This window comes from Candoia aspera, chromosome 4 (genome assembly GCF_035149785.1).
Source record: "Candoia aspera isolate rCanAsp1 chromosome 4, rCanAsp1.hap2, whole genome shotgun sequence".
Lineage (NCBI taxonomy): Eukaryota > Metazoa > Chordata > Lepidosauria > Squamata > Boidae > Candoia > Candoia aspera.
This window is the reverse complement of record NC_086156.1, coordinates 58,864,214-58,884,177: the sequence shown is the minus strand read 5'-3', so window position 1 is coordinate 58,884,177 and position 19,964 is coordinate 58,864,214. Positions and strand designations below refer to the sequence as shown.

Sequence of the window (19,964 nt, the reverse complement as noted above, 5' to 3'; positions counted from 1 at the left end):
AGTGTAGGCAACTGTTTGTGCTCCAGAGGCTGTACAAACTATCACTGCAGGACACGCCTGTAGGCAAACATGTGTCCACACACATTATCTCCCACACCGAGACAGTGGTATACTTCTCAGGAACAGATCCAAACAGATATACATACAGTGTATACCAATGATTATGAAACTGTACCAATTTTCACCATCAAGGTGGCTCATTCAGTGGTTATGAATTTCAACAGCAGGTGACAATGGTCTCCAAAGGCCGCATTGTGTGCGTTTGCAATTGAAACATTTTTTGACTCCTGGCAGTTCCCTGAACAAGTCCCTGCAGTTTTCTTGGCAAGGTTTTTTGAAAGTGCTTTGCCATTGCCTCCTTCCCAGGGCTGAGAGAGAGTGACTGGCTGAAGGTCACCCAGCTGGCTTTGTGACTAAGGCAGGACTAGAACTCACAATCTCCCAGTTTCTAGCCTGGTGCCTTAGCCACTAGACCAAACTGGCTCTCTAAGGCCACATTAGGCTTTTCAAAGGATGCATGGAGCCTGGGATATACTGGGGAACGGCACGATTTTTATTTTTTATTTTTTTGCAGCGCATTAACAGATAGATGGGTGACTGCTTCCCCATGGGAAAAAAGGTTTACTTTAGCTCGGGTTCAACTCCTTTTTTCCTTGATCAGATGAGTAGTGTGTTTGCATTTGGGAAATGTAACTCTACATACAAGTCCCTCTCTTGGGGGAGATGGGCGGTAACAAAATTTGAATAATAAATAAAGAAATAAAGAAATACATGCTCCCATTATTATTGCAATGAAAATAACTTTTCCTGTGCTGCTGTTAAGCTTTTGCTTCAGCTTACTAGAAGAATTTTAACTTTTAATGGGAAAACTTATGACTAAAAAATAATTGTATTACCTCTGTTTAATTTTAATTTAAAGACATATAAAGTCAAATCAAATTCAGTTTTTAATTTAGTTCTACCCATTCCTTTTCTGGAGTGTGCTCCAGGGTATATCATTCAAACACCTGGTATATACCTCAGCCAGAAAAAAATGTTGTATACCATTAATGTAAATGGTGACAAAAAATAAGGATGGAGAGTATGGCAGAATTGTCTCCTCCAGGTAGAACTTGCCCATCCTATGTGCTTCTCTCAGCTGGGGATGCTTTACATTCCTTACCTTCATCCCACCCTATGGAACAGACTCTCTTGGGAGATCAGACCAGCACCTACCCTGGCACTGTTCTTTCAGGTGGTCAGCTCTGAACACTTCTGCAGGACCTTTGGAAATTAATGTTGCCTTGGTTAGATGGGGTTGGTTCTGATGGTTGCCTTCTTAATTTTATGTTTTTGTTGTCATTTTGTTTTTGATTTTAATTTAATTTAATTTTGATTTAAATTGTGTTTTTTATATTTTATGACTGCTTCATTGTGAACTGCAAGGAATTACTTAAATAATAGCAAGCAGACAACAATCAAACAGTCTCACCAATGGATTGTGCTTTTGAGAGATGACCCCATTTACATACATACATACATACATAATTTTTATTACGGTCTTAGACCAGTACAAATGACTCTATTTAAAATTTGATCTCTTGCTGTAATTTTTTTCCCTTTGCTGTTCCTCAGATAAATTAATAGAAATCATTCAGACACAGATATGTTTAAACAAAGACAAAGGAATGTTGCCAGGAAAGGGAAGACTTTTGACTTCTGAGATCTACTTTGGTTTTTGAACTGAGACCAGGACAAAAATTAAGGCACCAAATTAAAAGCTGGTGACCTTGAGAAGTTATTTTGAGTACAAGAACTAAACAGATCTTACCGTATATCTGTTTCATAACCACTGCTATTCCTCATCCCCTGTTATTTTTATTATTTCAGTAGTATATAAATATTTGTAAATTATTGCTATTGTTAATTATGTGGAAATTAAAAACCATTGCAATCACCCAGAATTCTACCAGTAGATTTTGTACTCAGAAAGGACTTGAAGGGTTTCTTATAAAGTGTATGTTTGTTTAGTCTAATTTGTCCTTCCTTAGCCTTAGCTCCTCATATAAAGTTGTGCTGCTCATTAATACTTGCATAAATATTCTGTCCAGAAAGTCCATGCTCAGTAGCAAAATACAAGTTCTGCATGCAAGAAGGTCCTAAATTCATTTTTAAGCATTTTTAGTTAAAAATGTTAAGAGGTACTACGAAAAATTTCTACCTGAAACTCTGGAGAAATTGTGTCAGAGCAGATAATAATGCACTAAATGGCAATAGCCTTGATGCGGCTTCCTTAGTGCCTGTGATTCCAGTAGCACACTCTCTGATAAGCCATTACCACTTTAGCAATGTTAAAGAAGAAAAAACTATTGAACTAACCCAAAGCACCTGAACCCATTCTAGACCTATATCAGTATCTTACTATACTTTTATATTCTTCACCACCTCAGAATATTAAACAGCTCATGAGAACAGATGAGAAATCATCTTAGGACCTTTTTTATAATAGGGATGGTGTTGAAGAATCGCTACATTGCTATCACCAATTACAGGCATCTTCAGGAGAAACAACAGGGATACATATCATGACATCTTTTGTACAATGATATGATGATGTTTGCAACATCACTGTAGCTTCTACCAGATGCCAATGCTTTCAGTGTCAGATGTGGAACATTTGGGAATTGTGAAAAACCTGCTCTCTGTTGATCTGGCAAGTGAAAAGAGACCCTTGAGGATTTCTGCACTCAAAGTTGAATGCTATTATTTTGGTTTAGCTGGGGATGGTTTTGGTAAAGCTCATTCTATCATTTTTTGGGTTGTATCCAAGCACTGCTTTAGCCACTTTACTATTAATTATGAAGGCTACTCCATTTCTTCTGTGGTCCTCTTGTCCGCAGTAGTAGATCTGGTGGTCATTTGATGTGAAGTGGCCCATTCCAGTCCATTTCAGTTCACTGACGCCCAGAATGTCTATCTTTAATCTTGACATCTCACCAATAACAACATCCAATTTGCCCTGGCTCATAGATCTTACATTCCAGGTTCCGATGGTGTGTTGATCCTTAGAACATCGGATTCGCCGTTCACCACCAGCACCGTCGGCCGCTAGCCGTCCTTTCGGCTTTGAGCTAGCTGCGTCATCACGTCTGGGGCTAGTTGAGCTCATCCTCTGTTCCTCCCCAGTAGCATTTTGACCATCTTCCGACCTGGGGGTCTCATCTTCCGATGGTATACCGACATATCTCTGGTTGTACTGATCCATTTAGTTTTCACGGCAAGAATACTGAGGTGGGTTGCCATTACCTTCCCCAGGGATCGCATTTAGTCTGACCTCTCTGTCATGACCTTCCCGTCTTAGGTGGCCCTTCACGGTTTAGCTCATGGCATCATTGAGGTGCTCAAGCTCCAGCACCACGACAAGGTAACGATCCTTTGCTGAAGAATTATATCATATTTTGGTTCTATTTCAATCAATCAGACTTAAATGTATTATTAACCTTTAAATAACTTTTTATATTAGTTAATCCATTGATAATTTAGATCACTGGATCTAAAATGATGTACCTCAAAAGCTGGGTTAAATGGAAAAAGATGGGTTCTGATTACAGAAAGTACTACTAATCTTATCCATTGTGCACTAATGTTTATTTATTTGACCTTGTCCAAGAAACTTTAACTTCAAAATGAATAGTTGAAATGAATGCAGAACAAATTCTTTCCAACTTTTCAGGCCTGGGCATATCAAAAGAAGTTGTCATGAATTTTCCATAGATTCTTATCCTACAGTGAAAAAGTGTGTAATCTGAAATAATTATAATTTTGCTATAGGAATCACTGGCAGTCCATGAATATACTGCAGATTGCACTTGATGCACTTGCCAATTGTAAGTTGAAAATGCCCCAAATCTCAGGGTTCACATAAGACTTTTTGTTACTTTGATATTCTTGTGAGATTTGGGGCGAGAATTTAATCTTATGTTAGATCAACTATTTAAAATGTGTGTGTACAAACACTATTTAATGTTGATGTTCCACAGACACCATGGTGCCATGGTATATTACAGTGAACTTTTGCCTTATCAATTGGTCCTCAAAAACTTTCAGTGGCAAAGTAGCAGCATTAAGGGGAAAAAATGGAAACTTCTGATGTAAAGTTCTGAAAGTTTTTTCATGCCCATTTTTTTGAATTTGAATTATTTTAGATAGCTAAATGCATAATCTTCAACTTCCATTGTCTATATTTTTCTTTTTGTTTATTTACCACCTTACTCAAAGAATTACTGAAAAATTGAATAACTATTACGCAAGCCACGCCTGCTTTAATATTAATTTCAGCTGAAATATCAGAATTTGAAAGCTTCTACATTATTTTGGGGTCTTGATAAAGGAATTGACTTAATATGGAGTATGATTTTACTATTTATTCATTATTTACATATGGTTAACACAGCTATGTTTGCTTTCTTTTTAATTTCTTTTTATGATCATTTTAATAGTTTGATAAATAATATTTATATGTGAAAATGGCAGAACTGTGAATGTCAATGTTTCAGAAAGTTGCTAAATAAGGAAGGTAATTATGCCACAAGTACTTTTAAATGTAATTAATCCAAATTTATTAGTATTCTGTGAATGCACACTGTGTACCCATTTTGTCACATGTGTTTATGAAAACATCAACAACCGAAATCCAGCATAATACAATTAACTCAAGCAAGAACACTGAGTCATACAGTCCAGGCTAATTTTTGTGAACATGCTACATTTTTTTTCAATTTCTTTTTCTTTTTTATTTCTATGCTTCTGAAAAGCCACTGCTAACAGCAAAGATATGGTATCTCAAGGCAGCACACAGCCCAACAGATCTCCTAGAAAAACTGAATGAGCATTTATGCAGAATATTTATGCAGCAGCAATTGAACGACTTGGTGATTAATGACACTTTCATATGAATATTATATACTCAAGCAAAGTAGGTAGCTCAGGAAAAAAGAAAAATATTAATTAAAAAAAATGTCGTGACTGTCCAAAAATAAATATGTTTATTTCTCCAACTTTGGGATATAAACTAAACAATGCTTACAATCTTTATGTAACTATCAACATTATCTGGTTTATTTTGCTGGCTTAAGAAAATCCTCTCCCCACTGAGATACTTGGGCAAATGTTTGCTAAGTATTCAATCTGGACAACAAGCTCTTACGTTTACCCTCTGAACACTTCCCTTGCAGATGTGCCCTTCCACCTTTCTAGTCAAGAAAAGAGATTGACAGTGCTTTCTTTCTGGTGGGTGGGTCTTCTTCAACATATATACTTTTATATGTGTTTATGTGTATCTATATGAATATCTATATCTATATTTATACCATCCATAAGCCTATTTATACATAGATAAACATGCACATATAAATATTATTTATAAATTTATAAATACATTGATTTTGTATTTAGGTATACAAAACCAAAGCATCAAAATCCACATACATGCAGATAGAACAACCTGCTTTAAAATACATGCAGATAGAACAACCAGAGAAAGAAAAATATCAATCAACAATGGTTTTTCCAGGATTTGAACCAACAACCTCCTATTTACACAGCAAGTATTATTACCATTGTGTTATTATCGGTACAAGCTCTAGAAGTCATTAGAGACCATGGTATTTAAGAGCATGTTTCTACCTCTGTAAAGTAGCCAATCAACAGCTGGAGTTAGCCTGCAGTGCAGTTAAGTGCAACCACAAGAGAGAGCAGTGCTCAAGGAGATACAAGGGGGGAAAGTGTACTTTAAACCATTGTGTGAAAACATGTCCATAGTCACATTTGCACCAAGAGGGGTGCGAATAAAGACCAACATCATCTGTTCTTGCCCTCTGAAAGTGGTCGCTGACCCATTCTGGCAATGGGTGCAGTTAAGCCCATACAGTAGTCTCATCACCTACCTAAATGCCAAACTGGAGCCAAGAAAAAGCTGACAAATTCATATAGAAATAGATAGTCCTCTAGAAACTGCATCAGTGACAAGTAATCTTAATCATTAACATATTGCAAGGGCAACGAGAGAATTCCCTACTCGGTAGGAATACAACAAACCAACCAAAAGTGGAAAAAATGATGAGAAATTACACATATGTGCACATCTTAACAATTGCCCTTTCTGTTTGTTACTTCCTTTTATGATCTGCTGACGTTTCCTGCCTCTATATTCCATCGTTTTCAGATATTAGATCCATGGGATATAGTGCAATGTTTTCCCAGTAGTGACACACATTACATTGAATCCCAGTCTAGAGAAGCTTGTCCCTCTTTTCATTTCCCTTTTGATAATTGTCATTTTACAGCATTATTCTGAATTCTTTGCTCATTTTTCTCTTCCTTCCGTTTTACACAAACTAACCTATTAAAATATTGTTTTAAAATATCTAGAATATATGTACATCTGCTTAAATTCTCTTTTGATCCAGCTTCTGAAAATCTTGGAATCCTGTCCTTTTTGCATTTGGCCTTTTAATCTCCTTTTCCTGACTCATCCACTGCCCATGTAACTGAACTCTTCACCAATCTCTTACTCTGACTTAAACCATCATCTCATCTCATTTTCCTGTTAAGGTTGTGTTTATACCTGCTGCTCTGGGACACAAAACTACACAGTGGCCCAAGGCAATTTCTAACTTTATAGGAATGATTTTCCTCAGGAGACAAGGAAAGATTAACTTTTCCTCAAATTTGCTATGTTTTCATTATCAGTTGTTGCAATCTGAAAGATGTTTACTTTAGATACAGAGATGAAGTGCTGTGTTATTATTTCAGATCTTCAGCATATAAAGGCCCCTTTTGTATTTTCCATGTGATTTAAGTACAAATCAAAGAGCATATATGTAGCTCAAGGTTGAACTGTGGAGTCCTTGGTGCTCTCTGAGCCTTGTTGTTTTCTTGCAGACGTTTCATTGCCAGACTAGGCAACATCTTCAGTGAAAAGAGGGAGGGGGCCTTGCTCTCTGTTCATATACCGTGGCTTGCCCTGCTTGTGCTGGTAGGGGTGTTGTTATCTCCTTGGGAGTTCTTTGATTGGGCTGTTGTTTGCTGCTTGAGTTAATAGTTCCTTGATTAGGGTGTATTGTGCTGTTTGATGGTTCATCTGGTGTTAATCCTAGTGTTGATTTTTGCATAGCTGGGTGTTGATTGCTGGCAAGGGAGTATATTGGTCTTTTGGCTTTCCTATTGTCTCTTTTGAATGGTATTGAAATGTTGTTTACCTCCATGTGTCTGTTGATGGCTGACTTGTCTAAGTGCCAAGCTTCCAAGAATTCCCTAGTATTCTTGGAATTGGCTTGGTCTAGGACATTCACAGTTTCCCAGTTGAAAGTGTGGTTGAGTCTGTCCATGTATTGTGAGATTAAGGAGTTTTCATTGTGGCTTCTGACTGCTAGTTGGTGTTCATGGATGTGCTCTGATAGTCTTCTGCCTGTCTGTCCTACATAGTGGCTCTTACAGTGTTTACACTGTATGTTGTAGATGACTCCTGTTTTTTCTTCTTGGGCTACTGGGTCTTTTGGTTTGCTTAAGATGTGCTGAAGGGCTTTGGTTGGTTTGTGTGCTACGGTGATGCTGTGTGGTTTTAACAGTCTGTTGGTAGTTTTCAAGATGTTTCTGATGTATGGCAGTGCTATATTTTTCATAGCTTAGAAAATAATAATGAGGTGAAGCATCTAGTTAGTGCAACACTCTATGGCTGATTATCTCTCCACTGTCTTGGGTGAAGTTCTGCTAAAGTACTGAATACAGACGGTAGCTACTGATGCAGCAAGAAAAGTCAATTCCACCCACTTCTTATGATCTGCCTAATATGAGCAACTCAAGTTTATTAAGTTTCTGCACTGCAGAAATAGTGTCTTATTTATACAAATGCAGGAAGTTGTCAGGATTTTGCAAAGCATTGGCCCCAGCTGACTTTAAAGCCCCAAATTTATGTGTGGATCATTTGATATCCTCCTGAACTTCCTTTTCCCATATAAAACATTTGTAAATAAAGTATCCTTCAGTCTAACAAAAACATCTCAAAAGGATGTCTTAACTGTTTCCTCCACATTTTAACAAGATAAAAATAAACAGTCTGATGTATGCAAGTTCATTTCTAAAGCCCAATGACCCAGAAATCATTGGCCAGCTCAGTAAAGTGAACAAAGAATGATTTAATCCTGCCAAAAATGTACTCTGAAAAAAATTGATAAGACCTGTACTCTCTACTCAGTGGTTGCCAAATAGCATGTTAGAATGTTCATTTACTATTTATATTTAATAAAACACATTTTATATGATTTACATGTCATAGGAATTATCAAAATAGTCCAGGCACCCCAATAATACCATATCACAAGAATCCAGTAAGTGTTCAATAACTTTTTTCAGAAGTTTTAAAACTTGGCACAAAATGTGAATAATAACATAACAGGCATTATGAGGATTAGGATTTTGTGAAGATAAAAACCAGCACATCATAGTGCAAAGTCCATTAGGTCCACCAGGCCTAAACAATACAAAAGTTTTGTTAGGGTTGTGCAAGGGCTGTCTGACCCACTGCTCAGCAAGTGGAGAATAACTCATCTTGTGTTGATCCTAGGGTAGCTTGCCCAATTCATTCCAATTTTTGAACATTATTTAAGAAGCTCAGACATTTGTTTTCCCATTCTCTAGCATGGGAGAACAGAAATAAATGGCTAGAACATTTTTGCTGTGTGTCAGAATAGAATGAACTTTGCAGGGAAGTTAGAACATATAGGTGAGAAGGCACATCTCATTAGACATTAGTGTAGGAGCTTTTGAGCTACGTGCTTACAAACTCCATTTTTAAAGGATCATAATGTTTTTGCTTTTCATCAGACTGGAACAAAATTTCCAGGACAGCTACATCACTACCAAAGGATGAAGTGTACCACATTCCATGGTAACTGTGCAGGGATTTTCAAGCTGCACTCTTTACTTTTTGATTTTATATTTTTAAAAAGTGTCCATAATTTTTTTCTTGTTGTTTTGAGACACAACTTCAGTGAGACTGCAAAAGCATTATCCCCTTAGTGAGAAACACCTATGGCAAATTATAGGCTGGATGAAGGGTGCAAAAAGAGGAATGGTGGCAGAGGTGGCAGAAAATAATCATCACCTTCAAGAAAGGATTAGCGCAGGCTATGGAAAGTTAGAGAGAGAAGCAAAGAATGAGATGCAAGATGCAAGGATTCAAGCAACCAAAGGTCTGTTTGAAGAGCTACTCTGATGTGATAGCAGATTTGTCAATCAAATAAATCCAATATGTCCACCCTTTCCATCTGCTCCCCCCTAAGCTAGTACACTAGCACAAAGCAGAAACTTCCCTCCCTCCTTCTCTCTCTCTCTTGCCCCATGTCCATTTCAGCCGCTGAGATGAGCTCATAGACATCATAATGGAGGAAGAGATTTAGGGTGGATTTTGACAAAGTTGTGAACATTTTAATTATTATTTTTATTTTAATGTACAGTGATCAACTCACTGAAAATAGAAAAACGTGTTGGCCATTATTTAAAACAACACATTTGTGAAAAATGTGAATACATTTTAATTTCAGGCTGGTGTCAGACTTCTGTTCCCATGATTCCCATAGACTGTAGCTCTCCAGACTGCAGATACATGCTTTTAAATACTCTGTACATCACTACGAAGTATCCCTGAAGTGGTATAGTCCATGCAACCACAGAGATTCAATCACTTTATTCCATGGCCATTGTAAACCATGCTTCCTTTCAGCCCAGCTGTATTCCCAGTAGTAAAACTTAAACTTGTAAAAATACAGCTTCAGAATTCAGTTTAAATCATTGCCATTTTGGAACATAAATCTGGTTTTGCTAACTTTTTCAGGCTGTATGACGTGATGGAAGCCACACTGCCTAAGTTGTCAAACTATTTTATGAGGCAATAACAGAGTTAGTAGATAAACTACAAAGCTAGAAGCAAAGAAAGTTGTCCCAACAGGGAACAAAATTATTATCTCATAAAGCTCACAAATAGTATTATTTTTATTGCAGGTCAAACGCTTATAAACTGATGTTATTTCAATGCTCTAACATGCTATTCCTGCAAGTTTGTTTAGAAATTCTGGAACTGGTAATTCAGGGTCTGTCTGGTTATTATATTTTGTAAGAAGTTCTGAATGGATTATGATAGTTAGCCAAGTAAACCCAGAGAGACATGTCAGAATGTTCAAGGTGTTTACTTAGGATCCTGGAAACAGATGGGCAAAATAGACACTTCTGTTTTATCCAATATTAACAGGAACAGGAACACAATGGCATGAGCATGAAAGTGTCCTATGCTTGAAGGCTCTGCTCCAAGTACATGAGTTTCCTTCATTCCCATGTACGTTTTGGAAAAATGACTGCAATATAGAGGTCGACTTATACAGACTATTTCCATGATCTGGAAGTTTGCATACTTTTCTTTCACAGTTTCAAATAATTTGTGTGCCATATGCTGATGGATATTTTTTGTCTCTAAGTTCGCATAGACAGACAAAGAGGAAGCAGGAACAGCAGTGCTGATAGTGTACATATGCTGAACTAACAACTGACATCAGCCTCCAGTTCTGAAATTTTGTGTGCTTCATCCTCAACCTTATATTCCATGCTCATGTACTTCACCTTTAGTATCATTTTCAAAAGACATGTTTATCTGATTAAAAGTCTGCTTTAATTCTTCCAAAGCCTTACATAATAGGGAGAGAAAGCTGGTCATCTTGTCCAAATATTGAAAATTGAAACGTGCTATTGTTTCCATTTGCTACCATCATCTTCAAACAGAGAGAAAGCAAAAGAAAAAAGCAAGAGAAAAGATTGCTTTCTGATGATCTATCTGCCTAGCATTGCACCAGACCTCATGCCAAAAAACATCTTTAGGTAAAGCCCACTGAGATGTCATTATGGGATTCTAATTTCAGTAGAATTCTTATTCACTCCTTATTTAGACCAGCGGTTCCCAACATTTTTGGCACCACGGTCCGGTTTCGTGGAAGTCAATTCTTCCACCGGGGTGGTGGTGGTGGTTTTGGGATGATTCAAGCACTTCCTCTTTTTCCCAACCTTTTTTTTTTTCTTCATGCCGTTTGGAGATAGCAGCCAATGGGCTTGCTTTCTCTGACAGGAGGCAGAGCTCAGGTGGTAATGCAAGCGATAGGGAGTGGCTGTAAATACTCAGGCTGTAAATTCGCTCACTCGCCCACCACTCACCTCCTGCTGTGCGGCCCAGTTCCTAACGGGCCAGGACCAGTACTGGTCCGCGGCCCGGGGGTTGGGGACCCCTGATTTAGACCAAAGTTGCTATTTTACTTGATTTAGACTGCAAGTTACTGTAGTTATTTGAACTTGTCAAAGTGAAACATATTACAAAGGGGAAATATAATTCAGAAAAAAATACCCAAGTGATTTCAGAAATAGATAATAAGAAATAATTTGCTGTCTGTATGTTCTGCATTAAATAGAGTCGCACTGTTTAAAGAAAATGTACCCTTGTACTTAACCTTGTTTAAAAGAATTTGACATTTAAACGTGTTTCCCCTGAAAATCTTGACACTTGGCTGACCTTGTGAGGGAAAGCTAAGAAACTTGGATGGCCGTATTTAGTTCACAGGATTTTATGTAACTATTTTATTTCTAAGCTTTGCAAGCACAAACTTTCATAGCATGTGTTAAGCATGTAACTCATTCTAAATTATGAGAAATTAAGAAAATAGCATTGAAATTGTTCAATTTTGCCCACAATGAGAAACTAAGAATGAAATGAAGAAGCTCTAACAAAGTTAGACACAGTCGTAATTTCTCTTACTCATTTACATTGTTATAATACTGAACCATTTCTCTAAACTAAACTTATTTTCCTTTGTAAGCAAATGTTATCCTGTTTTGTAATGTCTGAGTCCTTCCACAAGGAGGTTAACTAAACTTAACGAAACATTAACGAAACATTACAGAGGCACAGCTTAGACATTCTCAGAGACTACTCTGCTTCAAATCTCTAGTGAGAGGGAGCTGGAACCTCAAATACCTGTTATCTTACAGAATGCAAATTCAGCTGTATTATTTTCAGTCTCTTCCTGTCTTAATTCCATTTCAATAATGCAGTATTTTTTTTCTTTTCACACAAAATATTTAGATTTGTTTTAGACATATGTTTCCTTATAGGTTCAGAAGGCTTTATCAACCTGATACCCTCATGATGCTGTCTTCTTGAATAGTCAGTGCATAGTTGTGGGTCCTTCTCCTACAATTTTCTCTATCCATGAAAACTGATTTTGGAAGGAAAACTCACACTAACATTCCAAGATGTGAAATTCCCACAAAGGAAAACTCAGACTGTTCCAGGACATGTCCAGTGTTGAAGAATACAGGCACTTCTCTATAAGCTTATCCAAAATAATTTCCCATACTATTACCCCCTGGCTCTAATGTACCTTAGGGCAACAAAGAATGTATACTCCATCTTCTATATAATCACTATAATATCTTCCCTTCTCCAGCTAAACCTATTCAGCTCTTTTAGTAATTTGTCTTCAGACTAGAAGAATTTGAGATACTTGCCATGCTAGTCTGGATGTGTTTGCCTGCAGTCTTCAAATATAACATTCAAAATTAAATATAGTATTTCAGATTATATGCTTAACTGTTTGGCCACACAAGCCAATGACATTTTTATCTCACCATTCTTCTTTGGGACATGAGGCCTTCCCATTGTCACAATAACCCCATATGATAGATTTTGCCATCTATTGTATTTCAGAGCTGACCAGCTCTCCCCATCATTAGTTCTACTAGTTCTACAGATTGTCATATTTTATTGAAGTACATAAAATCCCTGCTGAATTTACCTACCACATTATATTTTCTAAGAACACAAATGCAGTCATAGCCCTTAGTTTTGTTTTCCAAAAATGGATAATGAGAAACGTGTTGCCTGATATAACCATCAATATGGCTGCAATCTGTATCAATAGATGGAACTAGGTGGTAGAGTCAGGAGGACAAAGTTGGTAACACAGAGGAAGGACTGAGATTGAGGAAGCACACCCTCTGCTGGGAAGTACAGCCTTTGGCCCTGGAAGTAGTTTGTTTTATTCAACAAGCAGTTAGAACAGGAGGCTGTATGTGGGAGTTGTTAGCTAATCAAGACATTTAGTATAAATGAACCTCCGACTCATTATTATTGGAAGAGAGTTTGAAACACAGTCTTCTTATTTTCATAAGACATATTTTACTAGACATTTTATGTTAGAACTAAACATCTGCCAAATTAGTTGTAGCAGTGTGAGTGCTGTTGTTTGGTTAAAATGCTAAGTATAGTACAGAAAAAGGCCTTCAAATTCCAAGGAGAGAAAGAGTACAAAATCTTACAAAATAAGAATAAGAATAAGACTACATACAAAGAAATCATACAAAGAGGGCTGGGGTCTTAAACCTGTTTTTCTGGGAGTAAATTCCACTGGAATTCATGGAACTTGATCTGCAAAATACTTTATCATTAGTTTCCCTATATTTTTTATTCACTGAATGCTCTTAGGAATACATACATACATACATACATACATACATATATATATATATATATACACACATACATACATACACACATACACACACACACACACTGTGTGTGTGTGTGTGTGTGTGTGTGTATAAAGGTAAAGGTAAAGGTTTCCCTTGACATTAAGTCCAGTCGTGTCTGACTCTAGGGGCCGGTGCTCATCTCCGTTTCAAAGCTGAAGAGCCAGCGTTTGTCCATAGACACTTCCGTGGTCATATGGCCGGCATGACTAAATGGAACGCTGTTACCTGCCCACCGAAGTGGTACCTATTAATCTACTCACATTCGCATGTTTTCGAACTGCTAGGTTGGCAGGAGCAACGGGAGCTCACCCTGTCACGCGGATTCGAACTGCCGATCTTCTGATCAGCAAGCTCAGCAGCTCAGCGGTTTAACCCACAGTGCCACCGCGTCCCTCATATATGTGTGTATGTATGTATGTATATTTCCAGCTACAGCATTGCTTCTGCCATTCTTTAAGATAACCTATCAGTATTAAAGGGATCACTTGCAGTGCATAAAGTTGTTCAAATGAAATTATATACTCTCCATTGTCATTCCTGTAAAAGTCAGTACCAGCCTTACATACCCACTGGAAACTGATTTCTATACACAGATCTGAGCCATATTGATTGGAAAAGTAAACAAAAGTGCTTGGCAATTGTTCAGTGGATTTAATTATTGACAGGATACTTACAAGTAGATTTTTTCCCCAATAGAAATCAATCAAACCTTGGAAACAAAAAACAGCAGCAAAAAAATTATTGCTTTTAGAATACATTCTTTGAAAGGGTCTGTTGCACAAAGATGTCTATTTTTAGAGTGCATGAGGAAAAAAGAAAGAAATGAGCAGTATGACAGATTTCACAATCATTGGATTGTCATACAGTTGCTGCCCTATCCCCTCCCAACTGAATTACAAGTAATATAATTTAAACCAAATACCTTCTACTGAACTGTTTTTTTACTGTTGGCTTCAAATGAAACAAATCTTTCTTAGCTTTATACATCCTTTCCTTTATTCTGTTATTTCTATTATAGAAAAAAAAACTAACACTCTAGTTATATCTGTCTGGGGGAAAATTACAGTGAAGCAATCAGTTCGTGAAATAGCCGTAAAAACGTAAGATATTTATGAATATTTCCTCCATAGTCATAAATACAGTAGTGGCTGCCTTTAAAAATTAATATTGCCTACCAGCCTCTATAGTAGATTGAAGGGTGCTTGACATCCACTCCCTGTTCTGTCTTTCCAGGGATGGAGCATTAACATATCTGTTGGATTCTTTTGTGCAAAACTAGTCCTGCAATTGACCAGAATTTCTTTACTTGCTTCTTAAATCCCTTTTATAGTAAAAGCATGTGTCACTTTGTTCCTAAATCTAGGCTGTTATATTGGATGCTCAATTAATTCTGTGCACATTCTACCTTCGAAAAGACTGGTGTTCACTAATTATTCATTTATTTACAGCAGTTTTTACTCTACTCTTCCCAGAGCTGCTTGCATATGATCAACAAAACAGAACAATTTCTGCCCACAGGATTATGTACTCAATAACCTAACAATATCAAAGAAAATGGAAGAGGAAGGCAAAACCCAAAACTCAGGGACTAATTATTAAAATTAAATTGTTTCTATACTAGCTAAAATTAAAATGATTCAGAGAAGAGCCAATTCATACAGTGGTCTAGCTTTCCTTCCTGTTTCTTCTTCTGCAGCTGCTGCAGTCTGATGGAATAGTTATTGGTTTATCGAGGTGCTGAAGAGCCCAAACAAAGCAGATTCAACACAGCCAATTTATACTCTCGCCCTTTGTAGAGTATCTCTTGTCCTATACTGTACTGCATGTTTTACAAAAGAAGCAGTCATTCAAATGGTTCAGTCTTGTAGAAATACCTAGATCTGTAAGTTCTCCCCAGGCTCCATCCCAGCATCACCATGGCTGGGTAGACCGACAGGTGATATATAAAGGGAGAGGCAGTCTAAGCTTTTATTCAGTCTGATTGCAGAAGTTCTCTAGGTTGGGGTGTTTCCAAACAGGCAGGTCTCAGCACTTCTGAATCACTGGTCTTCTGCTTGAGGTATAAGCAAAATAGCAACTTATTTGCTGTATTATAAAGGACATGGTGTTTCTCATCTGTCTAGCCATGTGGTAGAAAAATGACTTTACCCCATCATCCCCACTTCCTTCCCAATGCATTTGTGGGAAGGGATTAGCAGAGCTGAGCATGTGCTAGGTTCCATCAGTGTTGCCTATGTTTTTATGTAAAGGAGAGAGAGAGAGGAAAAAAAAAATAATTTAGCCAAGTTTTTATGTGGGTCTTTACTATTGTATGCAAAAAGAATTGGGGCTTGGGAGAGAGAATAAATGATAGGAAATAGGTTTTTTTGTGGGGAAGGAAGGACCCTTCTGCTCTTCTTTGGACTTTCAGGTCAGACAAGCTATAATTCAAAACAGTCATAGATTTATTGTAGGAAAAGGAAAAGGAAAAAAGAAACAGGTGAAACTCTTCCTTTATTTTTGGCAAGATTTGAAAACAGCAGAAACTACTCTCCAACTCTGTTTCTTTGTACAACTAGAACAAGGCTGAGGAGAAGAGAAGGAACAGAGTAGCCATACCACTAGAAATACAACGGAGAAACATGAGGCATCCTCAGTATCCTGTCCCTGTATCATGGAAAACTCATCCCATGGGAACAACATGAGAAGATTAAAAGTGGAAGACAGCCCCAGTATGTCTTCCAAGCTTTATAAGCTAGCAGCTGGACTTCCTAGTTGCTTAGAGCATTCACAAATCATACAGGTAGGATGGGATTTGATTTAAATGTAAAGCACACTTTCAACATTAATGTGATTTAGTTAATTTTTCAACAAAATACTGTTTTCCATAAAACATGCAAATTTTGATTAAAAAATGAAGCATGAAAAATGAAGTCATGAATGTTTCAGGTTTCAGTGACTCTTTAAAGCATTTTTAGCTTGATAGAGATTTAATTTTCACTTTTCACTTATTTGTTATTCAAATTTCAGCTTGTTAAAATACTAAGTGTGAACTCTGACTTAGAGTATATTTATTGAAATCAGTAATAGTAATGACCAGCTTAAACTCCACTGATTTGATTGATCCAAAGCATGACTAATCCAATGTTATCAAAAGTAGCAGAATGAATCAATGAATGGGTTATTATATAAACTCACATTGAATCCATTTTGATGCACTTTGTTCACAGTATTTTGTGAAGTTCAACACTACATTTAAGGTTCATTCTCATGTCCCACTTGTGGTATAAAAATGCCTTGCTAATTATTAAGGTACATGTGCTGATGACATTGCTTGTCTCATTCTGAGCCTACTCCAATGGTAGCCTGAAGTCATTTTTAGTTGTTCCATTATTAAAGTAGAGTTTTCCTTCTTTTCCCAACAGAATATTGCTATGTGAACAATCTATAACACCTTGGTGGCAAGGCAAGCAATGAAGCTCACAGGGATGGAGATTTACCTAGTTCCTCTGGGCCTCTTAAGCCTACTGCAACTGTGGCTCCTCTTTGTCTAGTCACTGGGCGCATCCATTTTGGCTTGGGCTACAAGAAAGACTAGTTTCCTGGCTTCCACAGAGAAGACCTATCAGCTGGGTTATTGTTACTGTTTTTTGACATAGGTTATTGTTTTTTGGCATAGGTTGGGCCACATGAGGGGAACACAATGAAGAAGCTCTGCCAAACTCCATGCAAACTCCCTCCCTCTATTCAGGAGATTTTATATATGTGGAGGGATGTCCTTTATTTCATAGCCCTATGAATCTATGCTTCCCACCCCACCCCAAAAATCCAGCGGAGTTGCAGGTAAGGCATAGGAGGGACATAAGATGAAGCTGGAGGGAGCGTCATGGGTCCCCCAACCTCAGAAATGTGTAATGGAGGGCAATTGATTGTTTTTTTCACCTGGTAGGAAACTATGAGTGTAAGGGGAAAAGATGCCAAGGTAACTTGATTACACTAACTTCACCAAGAAACCCAGTCCAGTAAAAAATGATTCCATCAGGATTCTATCATTACTTAATACAATAGAGACTGTGAGGAGCTTTATCTAATTTGTTCTGCTTTCTGCAAACAGAACATGTATTTGTTCAGATTTTTACTGTTTTATGTCCTTAAGGCATTGGTCTACAGATAAATGTTAATATCCATACAAACACTTTGCATTCACTGAGAAACAGTGATGCAAAATGATCCAAGTATTAGGAGAAAAGATTGAAAATGAATCATTTATCTTTCAAAAGAAAACACTGAATTAAATTAAATCAAATCATACAATACTTTAAATCATGTGTAGATAATGTGATGATTTTGAGTACCAGTATGCTTGCAGATAGCTGCCTTGGTTCCTTCAAAGCTCTCTTTAGCAGCTGACTTCTTTAAAAATTCTTATTCTATCATCTACATCCATCCATCCATCCATCCATCGCAGGATAGAAAGTGTATTCATGCTTTTGAACTTTGGCATTGGAGAAGACTCCTGAGAATACATGAATAGCTGAGAAAAGAAATAAATGGATCTTAGAACAAATCAATCCAGAGTTGGATTGCTGTTCCTGGAACTCAGCACAGTTTAGTTCAGGAAAGTTCATGAGTTACTTGCTCATAAGAGTAGAATTAGATGCTTGGAGCTAATGGGTTTGACTTACGCAGCTTTAAAAAAAACTCACAGAAAAAGTAACTTGTATGAGCAATTATAATGTTCATGGACAAAATAGAAGCAATTTTACTTCTAAATGGAGGGCAATGCTCTGGCACAGAGTGCACAAGCTGAACATAGAGGATTGGATATTGCTTATAGCCAACAGACTACTTCCTCACACAAGATTTAATCTTGGAGGAATTTCCTAGTAATCAGAACAGTCAGGTATCTCATTCTCTGCTAAAGGTTTTTTGTTTTGTTTTTTTAGAAAAAGGACCATGCAGCCTCTTCTGCTCTGCTCATTTAGCAATAGGAATGGGCTGGTCCTAGTCAAAACAAGAAGCAGACATTCCACTCCTATTGTCCCAACTTTTCTTGACCTTTCATTCTCCCCCAGCTCAGATTCTAACCCTTTGACAGAGAGTTACATGAGTTATATATTGTACATGCGTAATACTGTATGTTTGTTTTTGGAAGTCCCCAACTTCCAATAATTGTTTGTGCTCAGATTTTGCAACCTGCCCTCATCCTCCACTTCTATATTCTTTCTACCCTTTCTAACCTAACCTATATTCTTTCTAAACTGTGGAATCCATATACGATGATTTCATCCCATCAAGATGCTATGACTGGGGCAACCAATGGTGATTGATTGCAAGGGTCATTCTGATTTGAGGTCAGGTCTGTTGATCACTGAATTCAGTTTCTTCCTATCTTCCACACCTGGCATTTTAGGCAAGCACTGTGTATGTGTGTGTGTGTGTGTGTATTTCCGCTTCTGGGAGGCAGCTGCACAGTGCTATCATTTGCAGTATGATGTGACTCCAGAACAATAGTTCAGGATCTGAGCTTTAAATAGGATTTAGAATCAGAATTGGGTGTCTTGCCATACTTCAAATACGTAAAAGTACATTCTGAATTGTCCCAGACTGCCTTCAGTTTTACCCAGAACTGGAGTACAATCCTAAAACACAGCTGTATGTACACAGATATTTTCATCAATCCCACAAGAGCTTTTGGATTGACTTTATGTTATTAATTGCCAGAAGAAATAAGCAAGATTATTTGCATGTTGTTAAGATCAGTCTTCTGGTATTTAGTGTATCCATTTTGATGCAAGCCTGTTCTCCACAGTGTTCTGATTTTCAAAGCTGTCTTCCTGCAGTAGAAACATATAGGTTTGTCAATATCCCTCTCCATGGATAGGGAGTGATACCACCTCTCCAAGTAATTTTAAAATGAGCTTTTCCATTGTAAAATATATCTATGTGCATAGGACAAACAAAATACAAGAAAAGGAATAGGCCAGGTAACATGTTGATCCCCTCTCATGTAGATCCTACAATGCCTAGTGAAGTTTTAATTCTCCCAAATGATCACAATATACACTGTGCTAAAACATGCTTTGCCTATCCCAGATTTATTGAATAAACCACAGGGTTGTGTTTACAGCATTATATTCAGCTATCAAACTTGGGTTCACAAACCACAGTCTTATGTTAGCACATTACTCTGTCAAAAATAAAGAATAAAAAAGAAGCAAACCATGTTATGACTTAGAATGTTGTGTGAACATGGGCATTTTTTGTGTTCAAACTAGGATATTTTGCAGTGGATCTTCCAACTGTATCCAGCTCAAGAGATTACTTAAATGTTTCTTCCTGTAAAGTAAATTCATGTAAACCATTATCTGTCAGCAGGG

The 19,964-nt window shown here is 37.3% G+C and overlaps 1 long non-coding RNA gene across 1 annotated transcript in view; it reads right to left on the bottom strand.

The window, feature by feature from the left end:
- LOC134496221 (uncharacterized) overlaps positions 1-14,482 on the bottom strand; it is a 63,857-nt gene extending 49,375 nt beyond the window's left edge. The window contains exons 1-2 of the long non-coding RNA XR_010067880.1: positions 14,280-14,482; positions 13,422-13,501 (exon numbers count right to left, since the gene is read on the bottom strand). This is a non-coding gene — a long non-coding RNA (uncharacterized LOC134496221). The remainder of the gene's footprint in view (positions 1-13,421; positions 13,502-14,279) is intronic.
- Between the last annotated feature and the right edge of the window lie 5,482 nt (positions 14,483-19,964).